The sequence below is a fragment of the Chionomys nivalis genome, chromosome 5 (assembly GCF_950005125.1).
Source record: "Chionomys nivalis chromosome 5, mChiNiv1.1, whole genome shotgun sequence".
NCBI lineage: Eukaryota > Metazoa > Chordata > Mammalia > Rodentia > Cricetidae > Chionomys > Chionomys nivalis.
The window spans coordinates 71,208,662-71,223,216 of NC_080090.1; the positions used below are offsets into that span (position 1 = coordinate 71,208,662).

The 14,555-nt window shown below is 37.1% G+C and overlaps 1 non-coding gene across 1 annotated transcript; it reads right to left on the reverse strand.

Annotated features, from left to right (window-relative positions):
• Nucleotides 1-7,858: 7,858 nt before the first annotated feature.
• LOC130875290 (U6 spliceosomal RNA) lies at nucleotides 7,859-7,960 on the reverse strand. The gene has a single exon (XR_009057216.1). It is a non-coding gene; the product is annotated as a U6 spliceosomal RNA (small nuclear RNA).
• Between the last annotated feature and the right edge of the window lie 6,595 nt (nucleotides 7,961-14,555).

Here is a 14,555-nt window from a genome sequence, read left to right on the forward strand (position 1 = left end):
TGATTCTACTTGGTAAAGTCAGTAATTGTTCTGTACTAGTTCCTAATCTTGTTGGTGTGACAAATATCTTGATGGAGAAGACTCAGGGAAAGTGGGGTCTATTTGGGCTCATCACTTGAGTGTTCAGTCTCCCATGGAAGCAGCAGCAGAGGCAGCTGGTCACGTATATCTACTCAGGATGCACAGAAAATTCTCGCATGCATTTCAGTTTACCGGCCCCTTTTTATGTCATCCAACACTCTCAGCCTACACAATGGTGCTCCGCACGTTTAGGGTGGGTCTTCCCACTTGAGTTAGCTGAACCTAGAAAGTCCCTCAAAGACATGCTCAGAGGCTTGTTTCTCTAGTGATTCTGGATCCTGTCAAATTGACAATCAAGATGTATGTTCCACCCAGCTCCACCACCACATAAAGACTATGTATATACGTCTTCCTTTCCAGAAATAAACTCTTTGGCATTAAATTTACTAAGGGATTTAGTTTAGGAATCTTTGCCATGGATACAAAAGTTGGCAATGCCTTGAGCTAATCTTTTATATATGCTACTATGTGGACACGGAGAAGGATGATTACTGATTCTAACCCGTATAAATATAGTTACGTCAAAATTATTAAAGCAACAAAGATCTTCCAGAGTGTCAGATTTAAGAAAGGAAACTAGAGTGCAATGTAGAGGTGATAATAAACATAAAATGACTAAAAAAGCACCAAGGTTATAGAATCTTATATAAAATAAAAAATTTATCTTTTCAAGATGAAACCTATTCATTAATTACTTACATATATTCTAATTTCTATAATTTTCTTGAATCAGATGTATCAACATTAAAAGTTTAGAAAATGAGTCAATATTATTGGCAAGTAAACAGAGATAGTATGAAGAGTTGCTGGGGAAGATAATTTCCATAACTATAATATTTATGTTTTATCCTTAGTATTTTAAGAACAATCTTTAGGGTACTATTATTGCATTAATTAATTTTTAATTATTACTTCATTTTCTGAGAGAAGCAACATAAAGGAAGAAGGATTAACTTAGGCTCATAACTATTAGCTCTCACAGTGGGTGTGGCACAGTGGCTGAAATGGCTTGCCATGGTCTTAGTAGCTTGCAATTGTTGGCCACTTCCTGGAAGATCAGACAGTAGAACTCTCATGTTGAAAGTATGATCAGGCTATAAAGCACAAAAGCCCACATCTAGTGGTACACCTGTCAGTCATGATTCCTGCCTGAAAGGTTCAATAACCCCCTCCAAAAGGATCACAAATTGGAAACCAAGTGTTTAAAAACATGAGGCTGTGAGGATCATTTTACTTTTAAATCATAGTTATCATTATCACCACAGATGTGCATATTAAAAATGAGTCTCTCAAGAAGTAAGGACATTGCTTAATTTTATATAGCTGGTGTTATAGTCTTTAAATTTTATAAATTTGATACAGACCTATTTATATACATTTTCTGGGGAAAGAGCATACAGATCTCATCACCTTCTCAAGGAGAAGATATAAAAGATGGCACTAAGATGCATATATTGAATCTAAGAGGATATTTGTGTAGGGAACCATTATAGTCTGGCTGAGGTGTAGGCTGTAAGAGGGAAGGGGCTGAGTATCATGTCTTCCTGGTAAGGTTTGCTCTTTGTCCACATAGAATAGGACAGTGCAAATAAACAAATATATTAAAGACAATGGAAGGCTGATTTTCTCTGTTGGAAGAAGGACTTGGAAATGTAAAAGAGTGGAAGCTGAAGTGTATTGTACTGTAGCTAGGTGATGGCATATGTTTTTCAATATGTGTGATGTGCATAGAATAAATGTAAATATGTGTATGCACATGTGTATATGTACATATATAAATAAGTACATTCATTGTTTGCTGCTCAACCCAGTAGCTTAAACCAGATATTTGGATCCCATGTATTGTGCTCCTTGACCACACTGCTATAGAATTTAAAAAGCGTGTTGATGGGGAGAAAGTGAGAAATTATTTTTATCTGCTAAAAAAAGGTCATGGTTCAAAGCCTCCAATAAAATATGCATTAAATGTAAAAATCTTTGATTTTTTGGAAAGAGTAATACTCTCTCCAAAACCTATCATGTAAACCTATTATGTAACATCTGTTTTTCTAGAGTAGTTCCTATTTTTGCTACTTTTCCACAATAAAATGTGTGCTGTTTTGCAATTGAATTAATTTAGATATTTGTAAACATGAATCTAATAAAAATAATAGTTGTTAAATTTTTACGAAGTATAAAAGCTAAACAGTGTGGTGAAAATATTCTTTAAACTCTCCCAGTTAATTCCTATAAAATCCTGAATTCAGATCTGTTAGCATCATCACTTTATTAGGAATGAAGCTCAGTGATTCTATTCATTAAATTGGTCTAATCATTTATTTTAGGCTCTGTTTCATTGATTATTATGAATTTTATCCCTGAGTCACAAGTCTGACTCAAATTTATTGGATATCCATGAAGAAGACATTGGGTTAAAATATCTCTATTTTTCAAAAACAAAGCCTTTGTGGGAAGTGAGTTCATGACCCCTTTTGTCATCTGTTCTATACTGGATGGAGGAAATTTTATGATGTTATAGAGCAGTGCTTTAAGGAACTTAGGATAGTTGGACATGAAAGCCCACACCAACTTTCACTACTCAACTTCCTTTCTCTTTCTAGACATTGTGTTTTCACTGTCTAAAAAAAAAAAAAAAAAAAAAAAAAAAAAAAAAGAAAGACTGAAAAAAAGTATTTTATCATGCAGAGATAGGCCCAGGGCTAATGTGCTCCACATGCCTGCCCCTGACATGGGGACTGTCAGTTGGTGGAAATGATAGTGAACTGAAAACAAGGATTAAAAAGGCTTTCAAGATATCCAGTCTCACTGTACTTGCTGAGAGAGGTGCATAAGTATAAGCCCCAAATGACTCGACTGAAATCCCTGTAGAGATTTGAACCAGCTGTAGTTAGAAATACAAAGTAGACACTGTGGGAACATAGCCCAGATGGAAGCAAATGGCTGTAGAAAGCAAACAGAACCGACTTTGAGAAGAAAGAAGGTGTCATTCAACAGCTGGCAAATAGAGTGTCTAAAGTGATCAAAATGGGCACCCAGTATGACATGTGTGCCCAAGTAGATACTGTATGCGGCGGCTTGTAAGGGTGGAAGTTTATTTATATATTGCATGTGCCTTATTTAAATAAGTAACCATCAATTTACTGTGTGTTTGATGAGATTGGGTGGGAGTGTTGAAAGCATATCAATGGGTATAAAAATAGAAAACGTTCTGAAGTATACATTAGCAAAACAAGATTATGCCAGGAGAGGCTAGGTTTAAGTGGGATTTTAAAAAGGTTTTACTTTTAAGGGTTTTAGTTTTAAATTAATTTTATTTTAACTACTATTCATTTTTTATTCAATGGCTATTTTGTATCTGTACATTTAAGTAGATACTGTTTAGTATTTTAATACTAGCATACACTGGGTAATGATCAAATCTGGGTTATGATCAATCCTTTATTTCAAATATTTATCATGTCCTTATTAGAATGCTTTTAAAATCCCCTCTCTTAGGTAATTGAAGTTTACAATGCATTAGTGCTGGTGTTATTTACCATGGGGCGTCAGAGTACATCCAGTCTTTCTCCCCACTTCAGCACTGTACCCATTATCTCTCTCACAAGGAGAATTCTAAATAATTGGTCTAGTGGAAGCCGAGCATGTACTAGTGGCTACCAGAACTGGGGGAATAGGATAGGGTGAATGGGAAGGGTCGATAATACTGTGTTTTAGAATAAATTTAGCCAACAGAAAACATGAGAGGTAGGTAGAGAGATTTTCCAGGTAGCCTACCTCAAACATTGCCACCTTCACTGTTAAGCGCTCACTCAGAGCCAATATTTACTGTAAGTGATGAGCCTGACCTGACACACTAGTGTCACCCGTAGTCCATAGTTTAGTCTTGGTGCTGGGAATTTCACAGATGTGTACAGTTGTGGAGTTATGTGCCCAACATTCCAGAATAATATAGAATATTTCCTTTGTCCTAATAATTAGGTTAGGAGGCTCTATTCCATTGATCCCAAACTAGCCCCTAATCTGTTTTTTTTTTAACTGTCTCAAAGTTTTGCTTTCCCTAGAATATCATGTAATTGAAATTATGTAGACTTTGACTGGCTTCTTTCTCTTACATATATTTATTTAATTTCACTTGGCATTTAATTTCTTTTTAGTACATAATATTTCTATTGTTTGGGTTAGTGATTCCAAATTTAGGCAATTGTGAATAATGCAATGCTTGAGAAAAACAATCTTGAGTCTGAGAAACATGCAAAATATCAAGAGAGTCAGTAAAAGGAGAAACCCATAATCATACAAGTTTCATGGTGGGCAATATTTCTTTATCAATTGGTCCTTTTACGGATAAGAACTCCCAGTCTTTGATTGATCTTTTCATTCTTTGGACCTAGTCTTCAAAAGTGCAAAACTTTCTTTTTTTTTTTTTCTTTTTTTTTTATTCTTTTTTAATTAAAATTTCCACCTGCTCCCCGTTTCCCATTTCCCTCCCCTCCTCCCAAATATTGCCCCCTCCCCCCACTTCCCTCCCCCTATCCCCACTCCTCTTCTCCTCCCCCCACTCCATTCCCCCTCCCTCTCGATACTGAAGAGCAGTCCAAATTCCCTGCCCTGCGGGAAGACCAAGGTCCTTCTATCTACGTCCAGAAAGGTGAGCATCCAAACAGGCTAAGCTCCCACAAAGCCAGTTCATGTATTAGGATCGAAACCTAGTGCCATGGTCCTTGGCTTCTCATCAGCCTTCATTGACCGCCATGCTCAGAGAGTCCGGAATCAACCCATGCTTATTCAGTCCCAGACCAGCTGGCCTTGGTGGGCTCCCAATAAATCAGTTCCACTGTCACAGTGGGTGGGTGCATCCCTCGTGGTCCTGATTTTTTGCTCATGTTCTCCCTCCTTCTGCTCCTCATTTGGACCTTAAGAGCTCAGACCGTTGCTCCAAATTGAGACTCTGTCTCTACCTCGATCCATCGCCAGATGAAGGTTCTAAGGTGATATGCAAGATATTCATCAGTATAGGATAGGGTCATTTCAGGTTCCCTCTCCTTAGTTGCCCAAGGTACCAGCTGGGAACATATTCCTGGACACCTGCAAACCCCTCAAGAGTCAAGTCTCTTGGCAACCCTAAGATGGCTCCCTTAGATAGGATATATACTTCGCTGCTCCCGTATCCATCCTTCCTATATCCCAACCATCCCAATCCCCCGAGCTCCTCCCATCCTCCCCTTCTCATGTTTCTCATCCCATTTCCCCTTAGCCCCATGCCACCTCACCCGCAAGTTCCCAGTTTTTGCCCTGCAATCTTGTCTACTTCCCCCTCTCCATGCGGATGACTATATGATTTTCTTTGGGTTCACTTTCTTATTTAACTTCTATAGGATCACACATTATATGCTTAATGTCTTTTATTTATGGCTAGGAACCGATTATGAGTGAGTACATCCCATGTTCCTCTTTTTGGGTCTGGGATACCTCACTCAGGATAGTGTTTTCTATTTCCATCCATTTGCACGCAAAATTAGAGAAGTCATTGTTTTTTACTGCTGAGTAGTACTCTAATATGTATATATTCCACACTTTCTTCATCCATTCCTCCATTGAAGGGCATCTAGGTTGTTTCCAGGTTTTGGCTATAACAAACAATGCTGCTATGAACATAGTTGAACAGATACTTTTGTCATTTGATGGGGCATCTCTTGGGTATATTCCCAATAGTGGTATTACTGGATCTTGGGGTAGGTTGATCCCAAATTTCCTGAGAAATCGCCACACTGATTTCCAAAGTGGTTGCACAAGTTTGCATTCCCACCAGCAATGAATGAGTGTGCCTCTTTCTCCACAACCTCGCCAGCAAAGGCTATCATTGGTGTTTTTGATTTTAGCCATTCTGACAGGTGTAAGATGGTATCTCAAAGATAGTCATAACAGTCATTCAAAGAGGTGTTATCAGCGTCCAATTATGATAGACACAGATCCTACATCTACCAGAAAAAGGAAAAATTTTAAACTGTACGGAGATAACCTAAAAGAAAACCTATATCATTTGACTATAGGGAAAAGAGTAATTTAGGTATAAAGTCAAAGGCCTAGGACATAAAAGAAATAATTAACAAAACTTTCTTATTTTAGTGACAACTTTCATTAATTATTTCTTTTATGTCCTAGGCCTTTGACTTTATACCTAAATTACTCTTTTCCCTATAGTCAAATGATATAGGTTTTCTTTTAGGTTATCTCCGTACAGTTTAAAATTTTTCCTTTTTCTGGTAGATGTAGGATCTGTGTCTATCATAATTGGACGCTGATAACACCTCTTTGAATGACTGTTATGACTATCTTTGTCCCTGTATTGCCATTGGTTTTTGTCAAAAGAACTATGCCGCCATGGGGTATTTCTAGCACTGTGCTTGTTTGTTCTGCTTGGGTCTCCAATTTTTGGTTATTATAGCTTCATAATAAGTCAGAAATGAGGTCACATTAGTATTCTAGCCTCATTTCAATTCAATGCTGCATTAGTGATTTTTGCCCATCAGAATAAACTTCAGAATCACAAAACAACTCACCAGGGGTCTGTTTGTGATTGTTTCGACTCAAATTACTAAGAATTTGTTGATGGTTTGTAACTCTTTTATTTCAGATATCAGTATGGACTTTTGTAAAATTGTTTCTTATTTTAATTTCTTCAGCTGTTTTTGCTGTTAGGATAGTTATGGACTCATGCAGTGAGTTGGAGAGCAGCCCACCTGTGTTTAACTTCTGTTGGACTGTGAAGAATTGTACTTGTGACAAAAGAGAGATGAAATGATGACTTCCTTTTTGCTATGTGGAATACAAGAGTAGCTAGAGTTGGATTTTTTCTTCTCCCAAGTCAAGTAAGCTCTCAAAACTATGCAGCAGGTAAGATTCTAGTTAGAGTTTCTAGAACAGGCTTTGCTAAGGGCACTGTGTCCTCATGTGTGCCCTGACAGTCCCCTGCAAGCACAACCTGTAAGAGAGCTTTTGTCAGATACAAACTGTGAGAAACTCTGCAAATTCCTGGAGAAGACCATGACAGTTTTTTTTATCTATCTATCTATCTATCTATCTATCTATCTATCTATCTATCTATCTATCTATCTTCTATCTATCTATCTATCTTCTATCTATCTATCTATCTATCTATCTATCTATCTATCTATCTATCTATCTATATCATCTATCTATCTTCTATCTATCTATCTATCTATCTATCTATCTATCTATCTATCTATCTATCTATTATTTTTTGTTGTTGAAAAAAATTTCCACCTCCTCCCTGTTTCCCATTTCCCTCCCCCTCTCCCTACTCCTCTCCCCCTCCCCCCACCCCATCCCCCCTCTCTCTTGAGACTGAAGAGCAGTCCAGATTCCCTGCCCTGCGGGAAGTCCAAGGTCCTCCCACTTCTATCCAGGTCCAGGAAGGTGAGCATCCAAACAGGCTAGGCTCCCACTAGTACCTTGGGCAAATGAGGAGAGGGAATCTGAAATGACCCTATCCTAGAGCCATACTGATGAATATCTTGCATATCACCTTAGAACCTTCATCTGGCGATGGATGGAGATAGAGGCAGAGACCCACACTGGAGCACCGGACTGAGCTCCCAAGGTCCAAATGAGGAGCAGAAGGAGGGAGAACATGAGCAAGGAAGTCAGGACCGCGAGGCGTGCACCCGCCCACTGTGACCATGACAGTTTATTCAAATTCACTACAATTTACCTACTCCCAAAGCTTGGTTCCCTTAGCGGTTTCTGTTTGTTTTTTTAAAATAAGAAGCCCTTCACAGGTTTATGTGTCTTCCTTGACAGGATCCATCCTAATCTTTTTTTTGTGTTTATAATTTTAATATATGTGTTTTCAAGACAAGTATTCTTAGAGATTTATCCCTCTGGCATGACCATGGTAAATCGTCAGAGATGTGTCGGTTACAGTTTAGGGTTTCTTGTCTCAGCACTGGTTTCTGTGGTGGATAGCACTTCCTGTGTCTGTTCTGATAAGCCATGAATCCCTTCTATCCCCATCCATCTCTCTCTGCTTGAGAGCTGAGACTGCTGTATCCTCACTCCTCTTGTGGATCTAAATAGAGCCTTGTTTTTTTTTTTTTTTTTTTTTTTTTTCTTCTTTTCAGTTCTGTTAGACGTTTTACCCATTGTTCGGGCAGAGTGGCAGCGTATAAGCTCCTTATGTACAGAAATAGAAAATGGTTGTATGACTGTTTTGATTTGGAAAAAAAATGCTTTCCATTTCCTCATACTTGTTAAGTATTTTTTAATCACTTCTTCTAGACATAAGACTCTGGAACTCAAAATATGTATGAATGCCTTTTGAAGTTAATTAGAATAAAGCTAAATTTTTGTTATATAGTTGAGCATATATTGCTTCGGTTGTCATTAAACTAATGGGGTTAAGATTATCTCACAATTCTATTTTTCGTGTAAAAGAAGTTCACTAAACTGTTTATATTAATTTATAATTAACTACTAAAATTGTAAATAGGTGTATGAATTTAAAATGGAAAAATATTAATCTACTTTAGTCATTGACATATTTTAAGAATATTGAGTAGAAATATGTGAATGTCTGGACAAAACTTATTAATTATCACATGGATCTTGGCTATTTTGACTATAGATAAATTTATATAAAAAGTACAAACTACAGATGTCTAGCATATGGAGTGGTATATTTGGCTTTAATTAGGGTTTTCACTTGTCCTCCCTCGGAAGAAGTATAAATGACTACTGAACATCTTTGAAAATTAAATGTGTAGATACTTTAAATTCACATATATAGAAGTTTTAGCAAAGTAAACTCTCTCCATATATTCATATCTTTGAAAGCATAAAACTGTGGGGCAAATTGCATGGTATATCTATAGTGAAATGTTAAAAGATACTTTCACTGTTTATTTAGTGAAGCTGATATAAATTTCAATAACTGAGCTAGAATGTTTTATGTTGGGTCAGTGAAATGCTGAAGTTTGTGGATAAAGGAAAATAATAATATATCGTACCCAAGTACTGTATGTATGTATGTATGTATATGTATATATATATATCATTTGTGAATTAACATGTATGAACTGAACATTAATAATGATGTTCACACTCTTGCAGTTCTCTCTCCCGCCCCCTCTCTTCTTGCTCTGCCTCTCTTTCTCTCCCTCTCTCTCTGTTTCCACCTAAGCTACTTAACTTTGAAAAGTATCACCATGTCTATGTGAGTTTATAAGTGAAAAGTAGTAATCAAGTTAGCGATCCAGTTAATGTACTACCTGGTAAGGACTGGTTATGGACCACCTCTTGGATGTTCCTCTGTGCTGTGTTTAAATCATAATCCATGTTATTTCCATTCTTTTCTACAAGCTGTTTCTAACAATGTGTATACCCATAAAAATATGAAGGATTCTTTTATTCTTTGAAATTTCACATATACATATGATGACTTTTGATCATATCCAGACTCCCACCTCTAGCATGCCCCAGGTTTTCCACTACATTTCTCTCCCAATTTCTTAAAAATTCTAGTGTGCAGATGAGAGAGGCTCCTGAGACCCTTTCCTAGGTGACAAGCTACTGACAGTTGATGGCTGCTAGGGGGAGGAGAGTAAGTTTTCTTTGACTGTGGAAATACTGGTAGGTTCAGCATGTCCCAGTGGATAACCCTATATTCATACACATATGCACAGAGCTAATAGGACTCAGTAGGTTAAAAAAAGTAAATAAATAACAGCTTTGAAAAACACACAGGAAAGATAAACCTAACTGCAAATGACAATACCGTGACTCTTAAGGAAGTATCCAAAAAGGAAGCAACAGTCTCTAGAACATAGACTGAGACCCTAGGAAATTGGTCAATTTGGGCATAGAAAGGGCCTGGCCAAATGTAAAATAAATAAAAAATTGGGACTTCTGAGAGGCTCAGAGTATGAACTTGACATTATATTTCTAGAAGTAACACAAACTAGTCTGCTGCGAATTTTGAGTAGTCTACTAAATGCTCATCATTATAGGTAAAGGCAGAAATCTGTTAGGGAGAAATAAGATTCATCAATCTATTCAAAATAAAAAAAGGAATAACTTAATTAGACCAAAGTCAAATAAGAAAGTTAAAATATTCTTGATCCATGCTTGCCAGGATGCTTTTCTCCTTCCCTTTTCCTTCCCTTCCCTCCCCTCCCTTCTACTTCCCTCCCCTCCCCTCTCCTCTCTTCTCCTATTCTCTCTCAACCTCTTTGAATTTAAAATGATGGCACAGGCCAATGAAGACAGCTCAGTGAGTGAAGATATTTGCACCTGACACAATGACCATACTTTGATGTTTATATCCAACATGTGGAAAGAGAAACAGATTTTCTCAAATCATCCTCTGACTTCCAAATGAATGCCTTGGTACACAGACTAACACACACACACACACACACACACACACACACACACACACACACACAGAGGAATGGAGAGAGAGAAATAAATAAATATATGTTATAAAAGTATTTTTATAAGATTTTGTATATGATGGCAAGAAGGAATCATCATAGTCCATTTGTAGACAAAGTGTTCCAACCTGAGTTCATGGTCCTCTACTGGATAACATAGAGGTGAGCCTGTCAGATGAGTTTTCCCCTTTCAGCGCCCTCCTCTAAGGAAAATCCCATAGCTACCTGTATTGGCTGCCCTCTTTCTGTAGTCTGTGCTCTTTCTCTTGCTTTGTGTCACATTTCTAGTGGGAATTTTCTATTCTGCTGTATCTATGTGTGGGTATATGCTCATGTGAGTTCAGTGCCTCCAGAGATCAAAATAGAGTGTCAGATTTCCTGGAGTTGGAGTTACAGAAAGTTGTAAGCTGCCCATTGTGCGTGCTGGGAACAGAAATGTTTTCTGCAAGCTAAACAGGGCATGTACTTAGTTGCCGAGCCTTTGTGATATGTTTTCCCCATTCCTCAGAGGTATTATGATCACACCATTGGATAATAATGAGTTGATAATGAGGAAACTGAATCCCAGATAATTTAACTCAGTGATGGGTCTACAAGTCATGGTGCAAACATATGATCCTCAATCAAGCTACCATCCTGTGCTACCTTGAGTACTGATCTGTTTAATTTCACTTCCTCTCATATATCCAGACCTCCTTGTTTAGTTTAGACTTTGTTTACCTCACAATAAGGTCTCGTTGGCAAGGCCTACTACCCAATGTCTTAAAAAAGAGTGAGTCTAGTAGAAAATCATTTTTCCCTTCAGTTGGAGCCAACTTGGTATGATTTTTGTCTTGCTGAAGAAGTCCAGAGACTCAGCTATGAATCCAAAACTGACCAATGGCCCTTTTCATAAAGCATATTACTTCTTACTCAGACAAGACCTTTGCAAAGAGGGCTTTAAAATAAATGCAGTGCAACAGTTCCACATTTGTAAATTACGATTCACATTTTGGTGGACAGAGAGAATCAAAACGACTCAGAATGGTGTTTCAGTGTAAGAACCATAAGGGAAACATACTGGAGATGAGGGGTATGATTGTTTCCAACACAGGTCTGAAGAAAGCAGATTGGTATCATTCCCCATAGCAGTAGAAAGTGACCTCTGAGGGAGAAAACACAGCTGGATAATGAGAAGGGAATCTCTAGCACGGAGGAGAGTAGAACGGCAAAGGGGCAGCAGGCATACCTGTCCCATCCAAAGTATTTAACTATGAGGGAGATAGCATCCTTGAAAAACAAGGAGCTGGTCATCTGCTGTGGAAACTCAAGCTTGTTCTAATACTTTCCCCCCAATTCCAAAGAATGATTATTTAGAAAGACAAAATCTGCTTGTTAATTCTTACCAGCTGCAAACCTAATTGTCCTATTAGTAACTTCTCTAATTATTGATCTCCGGTTTTCTTTGTATTCTCTTCTCTTTAAGCATTGTACATTTAAAAGGAACACGTTGATACAACCAATCATGTAAGAAGTAGAAGGTCAAGTATTCCTATTGGCTTTACATTGTTCTGCTTGTTTGTCAAACTTCCTATGTTGCTTAGTGAAGAACCAATTTAGAAGGTAAATGGGAACATTTCTGATTTGTGCTTGACATTACTTTGCTAAATCTGACTGTTTAATCGTCAAATTAATTTTATAGGTACAATCATAATACTGCAAAATGTTTGCATTTTAAACATCAGGGGACTTTAAAATATAAGTGTTTAATATTCCTAAGTTTTCCAGTACGTACACAGCTCTCAGATTTAAAGGTCTAGGAAACTCACAAATAGCTATTTATAATCATGCACCATTGATGTAGTGCTAGAATTATTTGACACAGCTGTCTTTCGGTTAACACTTGCCCTTGGTTCTTGGTTGTTCTTTATATGTTTGATGCACCTGAAAACTCAGTATAGTCTCAGTAACAGCTGGCGCGGGCATGGAGTGAGAACAATAGCATTTAACAATAATTACTATCAGAGCAGCTTTCATGAGCAAAGGTTTTGCCTCAAGTTAGTAAACCTTCAAGGATTATTAATACTTAGAATTTATTATTCTATTATTAAAGAATAGAAGCATACTCCTGTTTGACAAACCAACATACTTTTTTTGAAATAGAAGAGTCAAATCATGTTTTTGCTTTTGAATTAAAAAAAAAGAGGAAAAGAAAGAGTGGACTAATGAGATGGTTCCGTGAGGAAAAGGGCTTGCTGCCAAACCCAATGACCTGAGTTCAATCCCTGGTTCCTACAAGGTAGAAAGAGAATACATTTTCTGCAGTGTCATGCTACATATTCAATTGCTCACAGTAAACAAGTAAACCTAATAAAAATTAAAGCATACATGACTTTTTATAAAGAATCCACCATTTATAAGCTTTATAAATCTGCTGTTGGGAAAAATATTATATAAAGTACTATTTAGTTTTCTCAGACATAGGGATCTAATGCATATGGACGCTACTATAGAAAATGTACTTTTTAGTGGACAGAATGCGTTTAGTGTTTCTTGTAGAGATTCACGAGTAACAAAAACAGGAAGCAGATAAAGGGTATGGGCTGGCTTCTCTGAAATGAGTTCAGACCATGGGCATTTCTGAAGAGCCCCAGCCCTGTCCTTTACACCAGAAAATCTACATTCTAGGACCAAACAGCAAGTTTGTATACAGGTGGGCTATTACTGCAAGTCATACTTTATTTTCATTCATATCCTGTACTTGCTGTGTCATCACAATAGCCACAAGGTCACACTAGGTTGTTATAATTTAAATTAAATGAAATTAAAGTTTCCCAGTTGTTCATGTTCTACTATCATGCGAGGATCTCTTTACCTATGATTTGTATAAATCCAATGGGAAAAATTCTAAGAAAACAAGATGTATAAATACATGAAACATATTTTTGAATGAACCTTTGAGCTATATTCAAACGATCTATTGAGTAATTAACTTCTGATAAATATGAAACCACCAAGGATATTTCCAAGTTGAAAAATCATTCATTAATCAAAAGATTATTTTTCCAACTGTGTGTGTGTATTGCCAACTGTGTTCAATGTTTTAGCTGTGGGAGATGCGTGCGCCCTAGAGATCTTCTGTCCTAACATCTATATTGAGTAATACAACACTGTGAAATTTAACATATGTCAAGAAAATGGTGTCAAGGTAAATATTTTAACTTTATTGATGTTTAGTTGATCCTGTGATAAAAACATGAACATTAAAGTACACATGAAAACTAGCAAATTTGGGGAAGTGAAGAAATAGTTACTTATTACCTTCAGTGTGATGACGTTTCATGACATATGTACATGTCCAAACTCATCAGGATGTATACATCAAGTATATGAAATTTCTTCTGTGCCAGTTGTACCTCAATAAAGTATAAGTATTTTATTATTTTAAAATAGTATTTCCACAAAATTTACTAATGTTATTGACAAATATTGTTTTATAGAATAGTTCTGGACATGTCAAAATTAAAATCTTTTTAAAATGCCAAGTATTAGCATTTTATTGTGTTATATTTGCCTGGGGTGATGGTAAAATGTCTAATTTAATATGAAAGATGAGTAAGGGAAGTTGTCTTTGTTGATCTTTTATTACTTTTTAGCTTTAAGGACTACAGAGTATTAAGCTAGTAAATAGTACCTTTGTGGCCTGCATAAGTTAGTGACCCTTGCTAAGGTGCAAACCATCAATGACTGATTAGCTTAAGCCTAGCAACCACATAGCATACAAAGCATAATTTATACTAATTATTGTAGTAGGGGCTGTGGGCCTCTTCCCACAGCCCGGTTTATGGTTGCCTGGCTAGCTTATGCCCCAAAATAACGACACACAAACTCTATTCTTTTAAACACTGCTTGGCCCATTTCTGTTCATGTATGTAGCACCCCAAGGAGCGCTTACCGGGAAGATTCTAGCCTACGTCCATCCTGGGTCAGAGCTTCATCGCATCTGCTGGGGAGAGGGGAGCATGGCGTCTGCTCCAGAGAGCA